This window comes from Thalassophryne amazonica, chromosome 20, assembly GCF_902500255.1.
Source record: "Thalassophryne amazonica chromosome 20, fThaAma1.1, whole genome shotgun sequence".
Lineage (NCBI taxonomy): Eukaryota > Metazoa > Chordata > Actinopteri > Batrachoidiformes > Batrachoididae > Thalassophryne > Thalassophryne amazonica.
The window spans coordinates 24150188-24156306 of NC_047122.1; positions in this window are offsets into that span (position 1 = coordinate 24150188).

The following is a 6119-nucleotide window of genomic DNA, read 5'->3' on the forward strand; positions in this document are numbered from 1 at the left end:
GCTTGCCACTTATTCCATCTCCATGATCATCAGCACGGAGGCCTGCGGTACCATGTCAACCTACTGGTCCTACTTTGCAGCTAAGGACCGTTCCTACACCACCGACACCTCGTCTGCCTCCCGTTCCTGCTCTGTAAAAGTCGCGTGCACTTATGGACATGGGAGCATTCATGTTGCTTGACCTGTCTGCGGTGACCACTCCCACCTGGTCATTAGAACTGATCTTGTGTCGTGGATCACCGTTAGAGCCATCAGGAAGAACCTCCCCATCCCACTTTTCAGTGAGCACCCGCTCCCGGAGGCATCCTCAGTGGACACGCCTCCAGCCTCCTCTACGGTGTTTAAAGAGTCATCTCCGGCGAGTACGACCCTGACTCCGTCTGTCCTGTCTCTGCCTGCAGAACCACCAACCGAACCGGGAGTGACAATCACGTCGTCACAACCCAGAGCAGCCCGTGAGATGATGGGACCCTCAGGATCCACAGCCAACCGTCTGCCACGCCCAGCCGCAGTGTTGACAGCTTCTCTCCAACGCTGCTGCCTCTGGGACCCATTGGCTACTCCCTTGTTTCCAGAATCACCAGCCATGTCATCGGGGAAGCACACTCCATCCAAGTCTTCAGGTGCATGCACCCCGAGTTCATCCGGGAATTGCACAACTCCTGAACACACCCGATCATCAGTGCTGTCCATGACAGAAACCTTTGATTCCACAGCCTACTGGACTTTTAAGTTGTTTTTGTTCTGCTTTTTGTTAGTGTGTTTCAGTTTTCTTTTTTCCCCATACACCTGTTGTAACTGTTAGATATACAGTTTGGTACTTCCTGTCTAAGTCTGGTCATGCCTTCATTTGTCTTTTGCTCACATTTTTTACCATCACCTGCATTTTGCGTATCCTGGTACTTTGTTTTTCTGGCCCCCTCAGGGGTGGTATAATTTCTTAATGCTTTGTTAAGGTTTTTGCACTTCAAATCATCATTTGATTGATTTTCCTCCCACATCCTGTATTATTTGTTTTTGATCAGTCTGAATTTGCTTTATAGATTTGATGAGTTTTTGTGTCAAGTGTTTTCTTCTTCTCGTAGAGCTTATCCTAGGTTGTTAGTTGTCAACAGCTGTTGTGTCTTTTTTTTTTGGTTTCTTCATTTTTTTTGTTTTTATTAAGCAGTTCATTTTCTCCTGTCAGCACTCTATTTGCACTTCCCACAGTTCTTTTTGGCCCCTGGATTTGTTTTTACACCATTTGCTTCCTCTTAGTAAATTGTTATGCTGCCCGTTTAGTTCATTTGCTAATCTTTTTGTTCACCATGCTCGCAATGTTTTGTTTTGTTGGATTTTTTTTTTTCTTTTGTGAAACGAGTTAGCCCCCCCCAAGTCATTTTTCCAGCTACTTTCCTCAACGTTCATCTGTGGATTATATTAGAGTTGGTTTCCTCTTAAAAATTGTGTTTTTGGTTTTCTTGCATTCTATGTTCTGTTATTATATGGTCTCACTTTCTCTGGGTTTTGTTAATTGCTGTTTTATTTCAGCCATTTCCCTACTATGTTAGTTCTGTTCTCCAGCATGTCCCCCTCCTCTTTCTCTCTTTCCTCTTTCTCTTCAGTTTATTTTGTCCTTTTTTTCCCCGCCGCCTCAAAAGGTCTGACCTTAGACCCCTGGATCACCCAGTGATGATTCCCGACCTACCTCTTGGCTGGGCCCCTGACTCGCCCACACAACGTGCTAAACTTCACAGCCTACATCCAGATGTTCCCATGCACGGTGATAGACCACATGGCCGTCCTCCGAATCCAACCTCAATCAGACCTTCCTGACTGCACGGTTGTCTTCTGCCCCCAGCCACGGACCCTGTGGGTCTCACAGTGAACCACAGGACTGCTGCTAGGCCCTGTCATCCTCATTTCCAAACTCCTGGTTCGCCTGTGACACGTTATGGACTTAAGGGTCTATCCTTCGAACCTCTGACCAGTTTTGTTTGGTCACGTGGCTGTTGCCTGACCTCTGCTCTCTCACTGCTGGGGACCCTAGTGGGTCGCATATCCTCTGTCCTGACTCTGCCCTGGATCCTGATGGGACGCTTGTGCCCTGCTCTGACTCCACCGTGGATCCTGATGGATTGCACGATCACCCTTTTTATAATATTTGTTCCCTTGACCAGCTGTGTTGCCGCTCAATCATTGCCCTTGTCGGTTTGGGGGGATCCACCTCCCTCTAGTTCTCCTGTGTGTCTTGTCTTTGTAAATTGATTTATTACTCTGCAAATAAAACTAATTTATTGACATTTTATTGGGCAATACAAAAGCAATGTTGGTTCCATTCTGGTTATTAAATGGTGGACCAGCTCTCACTTTTTTTTGTGCCCCTGTCATGAAAAGCACCAGCTTTTTGTGACACGTTTTTTAATTTTGCTATTTATAATCTCCCCCTTCTCCTAACTCTAACCATAATGTGTGTACCCTCCCCAAACTTTAACCATGACCCCCCCAGACCCCCCCTTTCACCCTACATTTTGTGCTCCCAGTCACAAAATGAATTCTTGCCCCCATTATGAAAAATGCCCCATTTTCATTCTCCTGACACAAACCCATAGATTAATGTACTTTTTGTAACCCAGTCCCACAAACTACCATGAGACACGGTTGCTCGTTACCCCTCAAAGACATTAGAGAGTTTGATTGTCCAACCAGTCTACATGTTTTGAGGAAAAGCGTATGACTGGTGTCGACGACCGAACGGTCCCCTCTTAAAAAAAAAAAAAAGGTCCCCCTGCCTTCACTGTGCATGCGTCATTTTAGTGCGTCGGTATCAATTTACAGATTAGCGCCTTGTTTCTGCTTCAAACTGCACTTCAGTTATCATATATATCAGCGACAGACATCTGAGGCTTTTGTACAACAATCATTTCCACATAAATTCAGCATTATTTCATACCAAAAAGACGGGGGACCGATCAGAGTCTGACTCTCTGAGTCTGATTCTTTACACCAAAACTATCAAAGGGAATAATCTAATTATTAAAAATCAGATTTCAAAGTAAAACCTCTTAAATCATTCTCAAGTCAGTTTTAAGCAGAAACAAGGCGATAATCTGTGAATTGCTGCTGATGCTCTGAAATGATGCATACGCAGTGAAGGCAGGGGGACCGATTATTAGAGGGGACCATTCTGTCTGCGACACCGGGTACCCTGAGGTGTCCAGTGGGAGTGCTGCAGGAGTATGGGGTACTGGAAATGCTGAAATGAGCTATCCAGTCTCCACCTGGGCAGTTTCTGGTGGGTATTAGACTTTGCGAGGGACTGCTCCTTGTCATCAAATCTGTGATCTGGAATTGGAGGGTGTCTAATTTATTGACCTCAGAATTTTATCTTTTTGCAGATGATGTGGTTCTGTTGATTTCATCAGACTGACTGCCAATGAGCACTGAGAAGGTTTGAGACAAAGTATGAAATGATGATGAGGATCAGCACCTTCAGATTTCTCAGGTGGCTTGGGATCCCCAGAAAGAGTAAGAAGACTCGGCTGAAGATAGGGAAGTGTGGGCTCAGGTACTTTGGTCTACTGCCACCACCCCATTAATGAACCTTCCAACCTCAAGTGTTTTTTGGTGTACAAATTTAACATTCAAACATCTCATTCAAAATATATCATCGATAAAGTGGAATGATGACTTAGAGGAGCAGAGAGATAAGCAGTTTAAGAAAGCAGGAGTCCAAGGAGATGGTGCGTAAGATGGAGAGACGTGGTAAAGACAAGCATCGAACTGAACGAGAAATTTAACACCAAGAAAGTAGGAAAGAACTCGAGCTGGGAAAGATGCAACGTGTATGTCAGCAGTTTGGATGTCTGCAGTCACGTCAGGAAATACATATACATCACAAAGTAAATTTAACATCCATATTCATGTTGATGTAGCAACTGGAAGGTGGACGTCCTCCTGCAGGAGTTACGAGCAAACAGATGTAGTGATTAATTTAAATTCAAGACAAACGTGAAGCATCATTGTTTGAAGATTTATTACAGAAAAATCATTCATTTCATTTTGCAACTTAACTTTTTGAAGGCAGAATTCAAGAAAATGTCAGAGTGGTGAAAAATAAATGACGTCAGCAGATCGCAACAGTGATAACTGAGTAAATCTTCAGTAAACCAGGATCAACACACACAGAGATACTTGCGTCTTATCGCACTTTAATCATTTACCGTATATACATGTCTAACATTGCACAGCAAACCCACAAATTGATTTTAGGAGCACCGGCAAGTGTTTGGATAGTAACATCTTTAAGAAATGAAGCATTACATTTTAAATGTTCCAATAGTAACCAGGAGCATTTAGGCAAAAGTTAATTGTAAATAAAGTCAATTCAGTGTCATTTACAAGTGGCTTAAATTCAGAGGAAAAAAGCAGTAGAGTAAAAACTCTGGAAATGGACTGCATTTTCCATCTGAATCAGAAGTATTAAAACGCTTTACAGTGATGGCTGCCATTCACGAACATTGATGTCAGGGTGCTAATATGCAAGGCACTCAACTGTTCAAGACTACGTGGGAGATTAAGGCCTTTGCACAAGGACCCTTTGTGGATTTTCTGGTCTGGCAGGGATTTGAATAGAAGGTACTCTGGTCTCACGTCCACTGCTTACCCACTAGACCATCACCTCCCCACCAACAAATTAAAGCGCATGTGGAAAGAAAAGCAAAAAAACAAAGCATTGGTTCCCAACCATAGACTATATAGCGCAATGTTTTTTTGTTTTTTTTTTTAAATCCCCCCAAAAGAAAAATATAAAAACTCAATTTAAGTTTCATATTTTCATTCTTAAAAAAAAAAAAAAAAAAAATCAATGTCCATAAATCCTTTGACACTCGAGTTATTCATGTGACACTCAATTTGCTTCTTACACACAAATCATGAAGCAAGTTTCTCCAATTGTGAAGAAAGTCCACGCTAGGTGGCGCTCTGTATCCTGAAAACAAGCATGGAAACATACTTTTTTTTCCCCCATTTGTCATCTTCTGATCATGTATACTTTTTCTGTCAAAATGTAACAGATTTGTGTTCCTGTGGAAAGTCTTTAATTTTACTATGAAAATTACTTAGACTGAAATACTGTAACTGAATGCCTAAATAACTAGATTTTTTTTAAAAATAAAAGCTCAATGTCTATCAACATTCAATAAAATACGAGGTCTGTCCATAAAGTATAGGTCCTTTTTATTTTTTTCAAAAACTATATGGATTTCATTCATATGTTTTTATGTCAGACATGCTTGAACCCTCGTGCGCATGCGTGAGTTTTTCCACGCCTGTCGGTGACGTAATTCGCCTGTGAGCACTCCTTGTGGGAGGAGTCGTCCAGCCCCTCATCGGAATTCCTTTGTCTGAGAAGTTGCTGAGAGACTGGCGCTTTGTTTGATCAAAATTTTTTCTAAACCTGTGAGACACATCGAAGTGGACACGGTTCGAAAAATTAAGCTGGTTTTCAGTGAAAATTTTAACGGCTGATGAGAGATTTTGAGGTGACACTGTCGCTTTAAGGACTTCACACAGTGCGAGACGTCGCGCTGCGCTCTCAGGCGGCGTCATCAGCCTGTTTCAAGCTTAAAACCTCCACATTTCAGGCTCTATTGATCCAGGACGTCGTGAGAGAACAGAGAAGTTTCAGAAGAAGTCGGTTTCAGCATTTTATCCGGATATTCCACTGTTAAAGGAGATTTTTTTAATGAAAGACGTGCGGACGGGTCCGCGCGTCAGGACTCAGCCGGCGCGGTGCGGCGGCACAGGAAAAACAGCTCCGTGTTGATAACCATTTGTAAAATCCAGGCAGCTCAAAATCTCTCATCAGCCGTTAAAATTTTCACTGAAAACCAGCTTAATTTTTCGAACCGTGTCCACTTCGATGTGTCTCACAGGTTTAGAAAAAATTTTGATCAAACAAAGTGCCAGTCTCTCAGCAACTTCTCAGACAAAGGAATTCCGACGAGGGGCTGGACGACTCCTCCCACAAGGAGTGCTCACAGGCGAATGACGTCACCGACAGGCGTGGAAAAACTCACGCATGCGCACGAGGGTTCAAGCATGTCTGACGTAAAAACATATGAATGAAATCCATATAG